At 37.7% G+C, this 13,170-nt stretch overlaps 4 long non-coding RNA genes across 4 annotated transcripts; all 4 read left to right on the forward strand.

Annotated features, from left to right (window-relative positions):
- Positions 1-147: 147 nt before the first annotated feature.
- Positions 148-799, forward strand: LOC122085396. The gene is made up of 2 exons (XR_006142119.1): positions 148-513; positions 593-799. It is a non-coding gene; the product is annotated as an uncharacterized LOC122085396 (long non-coding RNA).
- Positions 800-2,375: 1,576 nt separating this feature from the next.
- Positions 2,376-3,025, forward strand: LOC122087544. The gene is made up of 2 exons (XR_006142765.1): positions 2,376-2,738; positions 2,810-3,025. It is a non-coding gene; the product is annotated as an uncharacterized LOC122087544 (long non-coding RNA).
- Positions 3,026-5,776: 2,751 nt separating this feature from the next.
- LOC122087698 lies at positions 5,777-6,951 on the forward strand. The gene is made up of 2 exons (XR_006142811.1): positions 5,777-6,413; positions 6,742-6,951. It is a non-coding gene; the product is annotated as an uncharacterized LOC122087698 (long non-coding RNA).
- Positions 6,952-8,966: 2,015 nt separating this feature from the next.
- LOC122087722 lies at positions 8,967-10,756 on the forward strand. Its single transcript, XR_006142815.1, has 2 exons — positions 8,967-10,472; positions 10,565-10,756. It is a non-coding gene; the product is annotated as an uncharacterized LOC122087722 (long non-coding RNA).
- The last annotated feature ends 2,414 nt before the right edge of the window (positions 10,757-13,170 follow it).

Raw genomic sequence — 13,170 nt, forward strand, 5'->3', positions numbered from 1 at the left:
GAAAAAAAAAAAAAAATGCTAGAAATGAATTTGACAAATAGTCCTATATAGTTTTATTTTTAACTATTTCAAGCATTCTTCGATTTACTTTTGCATTATGCTAAATTCAAGTCAATTTTAGTTTTTCTTTTTTACGGGTTCAATAAAAATCCAAATAATATTTTTGGACTATAAATTCAAGAAATATGGGTTTTTTTCTACACAAACATACCTAATGAAGTTTGAAGACTGAAAGGAATTGTAACTGAGAAAGAGCTATGGAGGGAGGAAGAAACATCAGACCACTTGTGGTAATGATGTTCTTGTTGATGTTTGTGCCCTCACAACATGCCTTCTTAACGATTACCAAATGCTTCGGTTGCATCCAATGCCTCATGCATAGCCGTTCAAGAGCTTCATGTGCTGAAATATGTATTGACTGCTTCATACCAGAGCAAGCTTCACTTAATTTAGACACAAATTTCAGTTGTGTCAATGGTTGTGCCCAATCCTCTTGCTCCAGTTACATCAATGGTACTCTCTCTCTCTCTCTCTCTCTCTGAAATAGTAACTTGACAATGTCAAATAACTTGCAAGTTATTTTCTATTGCAGATGACATAAAATTGGAAGGGTGCATGACTTCTTGTTCCAAAAGCTGCAACAGCGACTAATGCAATCCATTGAATCACAAGTCCCATATGCTGTTGTGAAAATCTTCATTTGGAATCAAAGAATAGTGTAATCTCTATAATAAGAAGCCATGATACATGGTAGAAGGCTATTTAACTAATAAAAAGGATTTGCCAATTTATCTAGCAATCTTTTTAGCAATTTTTTCTCTTATTCTTTGCTTAATTGTCAATTATTTTCATATATTTTAGTGTGTTTTGGGAGGCCTGCTTAGTTCTGAGCAAGAACTCGGAAGGGTGGGTGGACTTGGCTTAGAATCCTCCTTATTTTGGATTAATCAAATTGGAAATGTGTCCATCAAACCTAAATTTTCATTTAATAATTTATTGTGTGATTATTGATAGGACATGGTTGTACTTTAGTTATTCACCCTAATTGTTCTCAATGAAGAATGGGACTCAACATTCTGTTTATATGATTATCACACTATATATTCTTAGGAATGACAATTCCAAGATACAACTTTTAGTGCATAGATAGTGTCTGCATTGAAATGGATCATATGAAAGTCCTGTATGTGTTGCCAGTTGATGGTTAATAAGATTCTCGTTAGTAGAATTCAATTGGTCACTTCACTTCAAAGGTCTTTATCGTTGCGATTACACATCATGGATTTTGGGCCACTAATGATTGATGTATTCTTTGACTATATATCATTGTACTAAATTCATAGTATTTAATCATTAACGAGAGGGGCGCTCAACGTAGAATCCACGCCCCTACGACTCTCTTACAGTGCCCCACCTTACATGCAGTAGTCCCGACACAAGACTGGAGCTGGTCATACAAGCACTATGCCTCGCACGAGGCAAGAGCATGCTGCATGAAGGCCCGCAAGCATCTCTCCCCTCCCTCGCATGTTCTGGCCCGCAAGGCCCCAGCTAAAGGCCAAGCAAACCTTTAAGCCGCCTAGCCAAAGGCTAAGCAGCCCGCAGACTGCCTGGGCCGAAAAACAACAACAATAAAAGGGGATTCAAGGTTTTTCCTTGGCTACTGTTCATAGCCAAAGGAAGAAGAAAATGATATATAGGGTTCGAGAAACCCTTGTGAAAAGTCAATTTTGTTCCTGTAAGTTTGAAAAACAAAATTTTTTTTTCTTTTTAAATGAGTGTGTTTTCAGGGTTAAAATCGTCTGTAATTCCGTGAAATACCACCTTCAAAGGATGACACGTGTATTGATACCAATGTAATGGTCTAGATCTGATACAACTAATAAAACCTTAAATCAGTGAAGAGTCATCTGGACCATTGCATTGGTATCAATACACGTGTCACCTCCTGAAGGTGGTATTTCACGGAATTGTACGAGATCCAAATTGCAGACGATTTTTTTCCCTGTTTTCAACTTGATCCATGGGTTCTAACACGTCTTAAAGTCATTTAATTTTTTGTTTCCATTTTTTGAAAAAAAAAAAAAAACCTTATCATAACATGGAAAACGTTGAAATTGTTGGACCCTGAAAGGATAAGAATGCCCCCTATGAGCATTGATGATGCTCTTGCACACTCTCCCATTGACTCTTAAGTTAGTGTAGTCACTTGGATTTGCAGAGTTTCTTAGACCATTTTTATCTTTTAAATCAAAACAACTGGCTATGATTGTGTCCAGCTCACTCAAAAGAAGAAACAGCATAACACGAGAGTCAACAGGGGCAGCAGGTATGAACAGAAACCGTTTCCGTGTCAGGGTGTGCAGAAACGTTCGTAACCCCCAACCCCACAAAGGATAAAGCAACTTTTTTGGACTATAAATAGAGATCTAAGTTTGGAGATAGAAGGAAGAGAGGGATTGTAAGTTAGTAAGCGAGAAGAGATATGGAGGGAGGAAGAAACATGAGATCAGTGGCGATGATTTTTATAGTGATGTTTGTGGTTGCACAGCAGCATACCTCAGCTATATCCATTCACAGATGCTTAGTTTGCTTCAAATGCCTCATTCAAGGTGGTACACTACTTGATTGTGGTATCGACTGTGTATTCTGTCTTGAAGCCAACCAAATTCCCCCTAATCCAAATTTCCAATGTACCCTTAACTGTGCCAAATCCTCTTGCTCCACCTACATCAATGGTACTCTCTCTCTCTCTCTCTCTCTCTCTCAAATAATGGTAGGATAACTTATGAGTTGTTTTATATTGCAGATGACAAAGCATTGGAAGGGTGCCTGACTTCATGTTCCGAAAGCATTATTTGCAGCAACTAATGCAATCTATTGAAGAATAAGTTCCATATGTTGTAGTCAAAATCCTCAAAGATGATATGAAAAACTATAGGATCAAAGATTAGTATGAGCCTTGATGCATGGTAGCTAGAAGGCTACTTGATTAATAAAAAGGATTTGGAATTTTATCTAGTAACATATATGCTAAGCATTTTGTTCTCTTATTCTCTGGGTGCATGACTTCTTGCTCCAAATCCCTTTAGGAAAAATGTTCATCAAATAGAGTACTTATTTAGTAATTCAAAGTGTGCGATTATTGACGGGCCATGGTTGTCCTTAGTTATTCAACTGAAATCGTTCTCAATTAGGGATAGGACTGGATATTTTATTTAGTTATATGACTTAGGAATGACAATTTCAAGATACAAGTGGTAATCAACATACAATGTGTGCATTGAACTGGATCGCACGAGTCTTTCATGTGTTGCCAGTTGATGGATAATAAGATTGTCGTTAGTAGAATTCAATTGGTCTCTTGACTTCAAAAGTCCTTGTCATTGCAGTAATACATCATGGATTTTGACCATCGATGATCAATGTATCTTTGACTATATATCGGTGTACTAAATTTATAGTGTTTAGTAAACAAGAAGGATGTTTAACATGAAATCCACTACTCTATTAAGAAATATCTATTAGAGAGAATTTGTGTATTATTGGACAACAGTTTGTATTCGGTGGCTTCACGTGTAGGTTAGGCTGCTTACACTTGCAAGTAGGGAAGCCTGCAAGCCTTATTGTACAGATCACCAAGCCCCTGCGACTCCCTTACATTGCCCTGTTGAAATCCTTTCCAAAATTTATTTTGTCCCTGTTATTTTTAAAGCAACTGTCTCAAGTCAATTTAGAATCATTGCATTAAATAAACTGAATTGCTGTTGAGAAGGGTAGGAATGTAAGATAGAACTCTTTCTACACGAAGGCTCTCTCTTCTATGAAAACGGTGCCTTAGGTTTTATTAAATCTGAGCCGTCCATTGCTTTTGCGGGGCTGCTTCGGTTCTGCTATTCCAGTTGTTTGGACACCATCTTCGTCCTGGAATATAATGGGAAGCTAAATATGGCCCAACCCCGACATTGGTGACCTCAGACTCGGGAGGAATTTTATGATATTATAGATTTTATTTGAGTTTGGATCCTTTACCCTTGGATTTACATGTGAGGATTCAACACTTATCTCACTTTATATCATTACGAAGGTAAAGAGGGCTATATTTCAAAGCAAAAGGGACTGGTGTTGATCTTCACATGTACGACCAGATTATCGTATGTGCAACGGATCCAAATTCAGAATCCATAGTCTTGTTTGGATTAGAGACTTTCTTATCCTTAAGTTTTGCGCTTTGCTTCATTTCAGCTGTTTTTTATCTCTTTTTTTTTTTTTTGGAAAAAGAACCCTATCAGGTTAGCATACAAGACGTTCATACTAGTTAGCCATGAAAAGACCAGGATGCCCATATGTGTGCTGATGATGCTTCCGCATACCATTTTATTGGCCCGCACATCTATGCTGACATATCGACATGTAGAATTCCTTTGACCATATTTTTTTAATGAGGAATTTACTATCACTCCCCTACACTTAGGTTATATTTACTAAAACTTCCTTATCTTTTACTTTTTTTTTCTGATACTCCCCTGTTTTTGAACTTTTATATATCTTTCTTCCTTGCTCTTTTTAAATACCCAGATTACCCCTCTTTTTCACCTTTGATTTAAAACATGCTTTTACTTAGGGGTGAAACAGGGCCGAGTTGGACCGGATTTTTTAAAACCCAAACCCAACTCTAGGTCCTCAAATTCAACCCAGGCCCAACCCAACCCTGTCGGGTTCATATTTAGGCCCAACCTTTCAGAGTTCATACCAATCCAACCTAGCCCTAATTGACCCTATCAGGGCCGGATTGGGTTGGATTGGGTTGACCTTGGCTTCTATAATGGTTGGATTAACCTTGATTGACATGTTTTTTTCATTCATGTCTCATATATTAAAAAATTATAGAAAAATAAAATACTTATTGGAGCCCTAATTTCTATTATAAAGATGCAAGGTTAAATTTCGGGTCGGTTGGGCCAGGTTGAGGCCTCAACCTTAACCCAACCCAACCCTAGCCCAGGGTTGGGGTTTTTCAACCCTAACCAGCCCTTAGGGTCAAGAAACTTGGCCCAAACCCTGGCTCAGGGCGGGTTCAGGTTGTCAGGGCCAAACTTTCACCCCTACTTTTGTTAATCCAATAAAACAGCCAACTGGCTTGTCTTTCTAATTACTTGATTCAAATATTGCTTTGTTGGCTATCAAACTCCTCCTTGGATCCCATATCGTTATTTTATTTTATATTTTCTCTTTAACTACATTAGTATTGAACCACTTAAAGATATTTTTTATTTATTATTATTATTATTATTTTAAATTTTTGTCTCATCCAAATCAAGGTTATTGTTTATTCATTAATTTTTTTTCTTTTATCTCATCCATCATCATGAGTTTAGTAATTTATTTTTTTTATCGGTATTAGCTTGTTATCAATCTCAGTCTATGCTAATTCAGATCGGTATCAATATTAAATTCCCCATTAAGATTGCTGATACATGGTTTTAGAGATAAAAAAATTAATTAAAAATTTAATAGAAGTATTGGATATTTATCATTTTCAACCAATATCCCATACGGATCACTTAATCCTTCCACAGTGAAAAGATATTTAAATTCATGAGAACTCGCCACTCTAATGGAGGAATGGGACCCATGCAAAGTAATGATTTTCATTCTCAATCAATTTGAAAAAAGTTTGATAGGTTATAGATGAAAAGAATAAGTAATCTAAGTATTTAAAAAGAACTGGGAAGAAAGAGATATAAAAATCCAAAAGCAGAAAAGTATAAAAAAAAAAAAAAAAAAAAAAAGTAAAATGTAAGAGAATTTTAGTAAATATAGGCCAAATGTTTGGGTGTGACAGTAAATTCTCCTTTTTTAATCAAAGAAATAGGAGCTAAGATTGGGTCCAGCTCACTCAAAAGAAGAAACAGCATCCTCTCTACCAGAAGAGCCAAAAAAGGACAAACGATTTACACGAGGGCCAAACAGAGGCAGCAGGCATGACCAGAAACCGTTTCTGTCTTTTGGTAATAGAAACCGTTTCTGTAGCAGATGTCAGGGTGTGCAGAAATAACGTTCATAACCTCCACCCCCACAAGGAATAAAGTAAACGTTTTAGGACCATAAATAAAGAGAGCTGAGTTTGAAGATAGAAGAAAGAAAGAGAGGAGATACGGAGGGAGGAAGAAACATGAGATCATCAGTTGTGTTGATTTTTATAGTGATGTTTGTGGTTGCAGAGCACCATACCTCTGCAGCTATATCCATTATCAAATGCTTCAGTTGCATCAAATGCATCACACAAGGTGGTACACCACTTACATGTATTGATTGTTTGAACTGTCTTGGAGGCGCGCAAGTTCCTCCTAATTCAAATTTCCAATGTATTGTTGACTGTGCCAAATCCTCCTGCTCCACTTACATCAATGGTATTCTCTCTCTCTCTTGCTAAGGATGGGTATCCAGGCCTTCGCCGACTAGTCCCGTGGATCCATACTGACTGCACAATCCATGGATTTGGTCATACCAGAGTTAAATAAGAACCATTCAACTTTCACTGAAAGCAGTGAAAAGTACTAAACACCCCGTGTGAGTAGCCCAATTGGTGTCCCTAGTGGGAGTCGAACTTAGGACGTCCAAGTTTACAGCTCATACCAAATTCGTTGCTCACCAACCACACTATCCCCTTGATTCTCTCTCTCTCTCTCTCTCTCTCTCTCTCTCTCTCTCTAACTGGTAAATTATTTTGTATTGCAGATGACAAAGCATTGGAAGGGTGCATGACTTCTTGTTCTGAAAGCATTTGCAGCAACTAATGCAATCCATTGAAGAACAAGTCCCATATGTTGTATACAAAATCCTCAAATATGATATGAGAAACTTTGGGATCAAAGAATAGTATGAGCCTTTATAAATGGTAGCTAGAAGGCTATTTGATTAATAAAAAAAGATTTGGCAATTCATCTAGTAGTAGCTTGTTCAGCATTTGTTCTCTTTATTCTTTGGTTGCCAATTCTTTTCATAGATTTTAGTGGGCTTTGGGTGGCCTAGTATGTTCCTGCAATAAATCATGGGAGGGGACTTGTCTTAGAATCTTCTTTATTCTGGACTAACCCAACATAGTATATTTCTAATTTAGGTTTTAAGTCTGAATAGATAATTTTATAAAGACCAAGAGAATGCTATCGGTTTGCACGGTCACTGCATCAACATGTAGATCAATGAAAGATTGCACAAAGGCATTTCCATTGCATTGAATAGGGTACCACAGTCTTTTCGTGCACGTCTATGTCTAGAATCTAGACATAGACCACGCAAGTGGATAGCGTTCTTTTTCTGTTTTTTAAAATAACTAACTTGGGATTTTTCATCTAAAATATCACTCAGATTTTACTTTTTACCGCTCGATAGCAAAGAGAAAGTGAGATCTAATATAGCAGAGAGAGAGAGAGAGAGAGAGCTCCGGTAACATAGACCTCCTTCTATGTTACAATTTACATGAAGGAGAAAGAGAGCTCTAAGGAAGAGAAGGCATGCTAACAGAGGGAGAGAGGGTATAGAAACAAAGGAAATCTTGGAGAAATGATGAAAAGGAAATTTAGGATTAAAAATATAAAATTAAAGACCAGAAGTACCAAAGGTTCCAAAAATAGCAAGAAGAAAATATATGAAAGATAATGAGAAAGCGATGGTATTTTAAAAAATAAAAAGGATATAATGGTTCAAGTAAAGATTTGTCACAAAGCATGAATTTATGCAGTTAGATAATAAGTATGATATAGCATATGTATCATACTATGAAACGTATGTTACTCATCCAATGTAAAAAAAAAGGCTTGTGAAGGTTCAGGTAAACCCACCCTAGTAAAAAGAGTAACAGATCAAATCCCAATTCCATATCAATTACATCTACCTGAACACAAATTAAACAAATTTAAAAAAAGAGAAATTACATATATAATATCACAGCTCATAGAAAGAAATTTGATTGGGGTTAGGGCGAGGAGGGAGAGGAAAACAAGGTGGACACATAAGAAATGTTATTGTTGAAGTTTGATCTCAACTTAATTCAGATATACTAGTGGTTCTTCCCCAATAATAACAGTGGTCCCATTATGGGTGATGGAGATTGTAAGAGGGTCGATAGTCCCTGAGGGTAATTTTGTCCTTTCCGAGATTAGGGTTTTTCTCTATTATAATGCGTCAAAAACACTATATATAGATTTGATCTCATAAGAAGAGGTGAGGATGATGGTTTTGTAATTTCATCATCAAAATAGTGGAAGCTCTAGTTATCGCCGTGGAGAAAACTCATCTTAGATGAATCACATAAATCTGTGTGTGTGTGTGCGTACGGGCGTGCATGTGGTAGGCCCAATCTTCCATCCGTTTTTTTTTTTTTTTCTATTCAAAGTATGCTTTTATTTATTTCTCAAATTGTATTATTCTAGAATCAAGTGAATTTTATTTTTTCCTTTTTAAAGGTCCAATAAAAAATTATTAAGAGCAAGCTTCCATCCAAAAAAAATTTCCAAGCTAGCATTATCTTTAAAGGATTTTTTTTTTTTCCTTCTATTTGAAGCATGCTTCGATTTATTTCTCAATTTATATTATTTTGAAATAAGAGAATTTTTTTTTTCTTTTTAAAGATTCACTAAAATAGCTGAAGATTTCATCCAAAAATATTTCCATGTGGGAATAATAAATTGATAAACATTCTTTTTTAAAGTATTTTTTTTATTAGAAAAATGATTTGATTTCCTTTCTCAAATTATATTATTCCAGAATCAAGAGAATTTTATTTTTCCCTTTTAAAGGTTCATTAAAAATAATAGGGGCAAGCTTCCATCCAAAATATTTTCATGTCAGAATCAATTTGACAACAATTCCCATTAATTTTTTTTTTCTTTATTCAAAATATTATTAAAAAATCAGATTTTTCGATTCAACTCACTTTTCTCAAAACCTGGTGACTCGGGCGATTTACATTTTTTCACTTCTATACTACTGATCTACAGAATACAAGGTAGGTCGAAGACATGGTTTTAAAAAACAAGAATACAAGGTAGGTGGTATCCCGAATAAGAAAATATTTAATGATAAAGCCAAATTCTAGAAGAAGAGAAGACTTCTCTTCACCCATCATCTGCATGGAATCCGGGAAACTAAAGCTTGTCACTTTGAAGACCACACCCCACTATTAGGTAGAACCCCCAAGGCCTTCTTAAGCCCATTTCTCTTCGTTCTACCTTCTCTATTTGTTCCTAGGTCTGTTGCCATACCATGGTTTTGCTTCTTGAACGGAAAGCAGTAGCAATGGCAGGGCAATAGTTGCAGAGGTGGAGTTGCAGTAGCACTGGCGGAGTTGTTATAGCAGCAATAAGTCAGCAACAGCTGTGGAGGGGAAGGGAGAGGTGGAAGGTTGTGCTAACGACGGAGGGAGAAAGTTGTGATACAAAGGCAGTGACCATATCAAGACTTGGGAAAAAATCCGAGTCAAGTAAAAAATCGTTTGTGACTCGGACCGAGTCTTGCTATTTTTTTATACTTCGGCGAGTTTATGTAACTTTTGACTAGGTTTTCGATATTTTTTACTTGACTCGAGTGACTTATCAGAGTCAAAGAGAATTTTATTTTTTCTTTTGAAAAATTTTCTGCTCCAGAGTGTAATATACAATTTTGAATTCTGTGTTTATCTCTCTCATCCTTTCTTCTAAGTTGATCTCTGTCCTTTAGGAATGATTCCATTTCAAGAATAGTGGTTGGGTATTTTCTTCCAGCAAGCCACTCTCGGATAGAAAACACTCTCCCATAAAAATATTAAGGGCATGCAAACCTCTATCCAAGATTATTTCTATGATTACCGATCGATATGATCCTTTGTTTAAGAAAATGGACCCTCATCCACTGGCCAAGTCAACCATAGCTTTAGATGAAGACAGACCATCACCCACTGCGGCCAGATCAGCCGCAGCTTAGGATGAAGAGGCGCTTGTCAGGGAATCAATTTGATTAACACTCTTTTTTCCATTAAAAATTATATTTTTATTTACTTTCTTAAATTATATTAACCTGGAATATTCACGAGAATATTATTTTTCCTTTTCTAAAGGTTCCATAAAAATCAGAATAAATTATTTTGGACTATAAATTCAAACAATATGAGGTTCATCTACTTCCCACCTAGACCTAACTAGAAGAGCTAATTAAGTGTGAAGATAAAAGAGCAATGGCGGGAGGAAGAAACATTAGATCAGTTCTCTTAATGTTTTTAGTTATGGTTGCGGTTGCACAGCAGACCTCCGCCATATCCATTTTCAAATGCTTCAGTTGCATCAAATGCATCATACAAGGTGGTTCACTACTTTCATGTGGTATTGATTGTTTGGTCTGTCTTGGAGGAGTGTCCCAAGCTTCCATTAATTTAGATACAAATTTCTATTGTGTTGTTGGATGTTCCCAATCTTCATGCTCCACTTACATCAATGGTATTCTCTCTCTCTCTCTCTCTCTCTCTCTCTCTCTAATTATAGCTTTCTTGACATTGGAAGCTAACTTGTGAGTTATTTTGTTGCGGCAGATGACAACAAATTGGAAAGTTGCATGACTTCTTGTTCCAAAAGATGCAGCAGCAACCATTGAAGAAAAAGCACCACATATTGTAGTCAAAATCCTCTAGTATGATATGAGAAACTTTGGGTTCAAGGAATAATGTAAAATCTTTATAGTAAGAATTTTTTATTAATTAATAAAAGGGATTTGGCAATTTATCTACCAACCTGTTAAGCACTTTATCCTCTTATCCTTTGGTTAATTACCAGTTGTTTCCATACATCTTCTTAATGAGTTTGAGGTGGCATACCAAATTATAAAATTGTTCTTGAATAGGAAAAAAATATTATTCTAATAGCAAGAATGGCCATATCAGCATCCATGTGGCTCAAAATTACCTTTGTAATGAAGAAACTTAATGGAGCCATTAAGAACCTTTTCCTTAAAATCAATGTATAGGTGTGTAGAGGGAATAGTGATGGATGAAACTTGGCTGCTGTGTGGGTTGCAACTACTACCAACCAAAGGAATGGTATCTCAGGGGTAGAAGTGGAAAAATTCACTCTAGGTGGGTATTTTTCAAACCTGCCCCTAGGATTCCATTCCCTTGGTTGTTACCATGGGGTTGCAGCTAATTGACTGCAACCCGGGCAGTAGCGAAATTTTTTTCCAATATGACACCTCAATTATACCACCCTTAGTGAAGAAAGACTTTGGCTATCCACCCCTCCCACTTTCTTTTTGTTTTCAAAACAACCCATAGAGTGGAAAACCAAGGCCAGGCCAGGAAAAAAGGGTCTAGTTTCGTGCGTCCATGGCCATGGGTTAGCCCAGCCAAATGTTTAGTAATAATATACGTATTATATGTATATTCAAATGTTAATTTAATTGAATAAAGGGTAATTTACAGCGCCACCCCTTAGAGAATGCCACTATTAGAGAGACACCACCTGTTTAATCCCAAATTGCTCTTAGACCCCTTATTGTCATTTTTTTTTTTTTTTTAACGACGAGTATCCAAGCCTTTGGCCTGATTAGCCCCACAGGTCCATATTGACCCCACAATGGTGTGGACCGAGTCATACCGAGGTTGAATGAGAATCATTCAATTTCTCATTCAACCTTCACTGAAACAGTGAAGAATACTAAACACTCCTGTGTGAGTGACCCAAGATATGTCTAGTGGGAGTTAAACTTTGTTGTCAACTAGTTATTAACAATGATCAGAGAAATTCCTATTACCTTTACATCTAGGGACTTTAAAACCGTCAATTCTAGTCAATTACATAGACCCGAAAACAAAATAAATTAAAGTACTATCAAAATAAGGAGAGATTACTGGAAATATTAACAATGATCATAGAAAGACATTTGATTGGGTTCCCGGAGAGAGAGAGAGAGAGAGAGAGAGAGAGAGAGAGAAATGAGGTGCGCCTTAGCAAAGCATGGTTTGGCATTGTTATGTGGACCACAAAAGGAACTTTTAAGCTTCGGGCTAGCATGGCCTTGATAATCATAAGAGGCCCACCAAGCTCCAGGATACCAAAACAGAACTACTGTATCGTCTGACAAGAGAAAGCATGAAGTACTGTATCGTCTAACAAGAGAAAGCATGAAGTGGCGGCGGCTCTTCCACCCTCAGGCCGTCTATGCCGGTTCGAGCCAGGAGAATGAGATCCTGTACCACCAGTCCTACGAGGCCTGCCCTTATCTCAAATTCGCACACTTCACTGCCAATCAAGCCATGCTGGAAGTTTTCAATGGCCACGATTGCATCCACGTTCAACCTGCTGTACGGCTTACAGTGGCCTGTTCTCATCCAAGCCCTCGCTTTCCATCCCAATGGCCCTCCTCCATTCCTCCGTATAACTGGAATCGTCACCGAGTCTCTGGACCGTCATGACTCGCTTCACAAAATAAGGTTGAACCGGGCCGAGCTGGCTCGCTCCGTGAACGTTCGGTTCACCTTCGGATACGTGGCATAATGCAGCTCCTCTAACTGCCATGTTAGTCTTTTCTCATCTGCTAACTAGGGGTGTCAATATCTAAACCGGACCGGTTAAACCGGACCGGACCGAACCGATTAAGCCCGATCCAAACCGAACCGGTGGCTTATCGGGCCGGTTTCGGTTTGTATTTAAAATTGAATCCGGTCTCGGTTCGGTTCGGGTTAGACCATTGGGCCACCGGAAACACCGGAAATGTGCACCGAAACCGGAACCGATCCAAACCGGCCCGATATAAAACCGGACTTAAAAGTTAAAACTCATTAATCTAACTGGGCCAACTCTCAAGTGGGAGAAGCCCAAGGCCCCAAGTGTCCAACTGGACCAACAGTAGCCCAAGTGCCCAAGCCCAACATTTATCAACTATTCAAGTTCAACCTGTCAAAACCCAAGTGCCCAAGCCCAACTGCCCAAGCCCAAGTGCCCAAGCGCCCAAGCCCAAGTGCCCAAGCTAATGGTCCATACCGGTTTAAAAAACCGATCCAAACCGAAATGAACCTGATAAATCCAAACCGGTACAACCCGAACCCAAACCGCACCGAAGCCGACACCGGACCGAAACCGATAATTCCTTAATGGGGCGGTTTCGGTTAGTTCCAAAGTCACACCGAAACCGGTGGAACCGGAC

The sequence above is a fragment of the Macadamia integrifolia genome, chromosome 8, assembly GCF_013358625.1.
Source record: "Macadamia integrifolia cultivar HAES 741 chromosome 8, SCU_Mint_v3, whole genome shotgun sequence".
Lineage (NCBI taxonomy): Eukaryota > Viridiplantae > Streptophyta > Magnoliopsida > Proteales > Proteaceae > Macadamia > Macadamia integrifolia.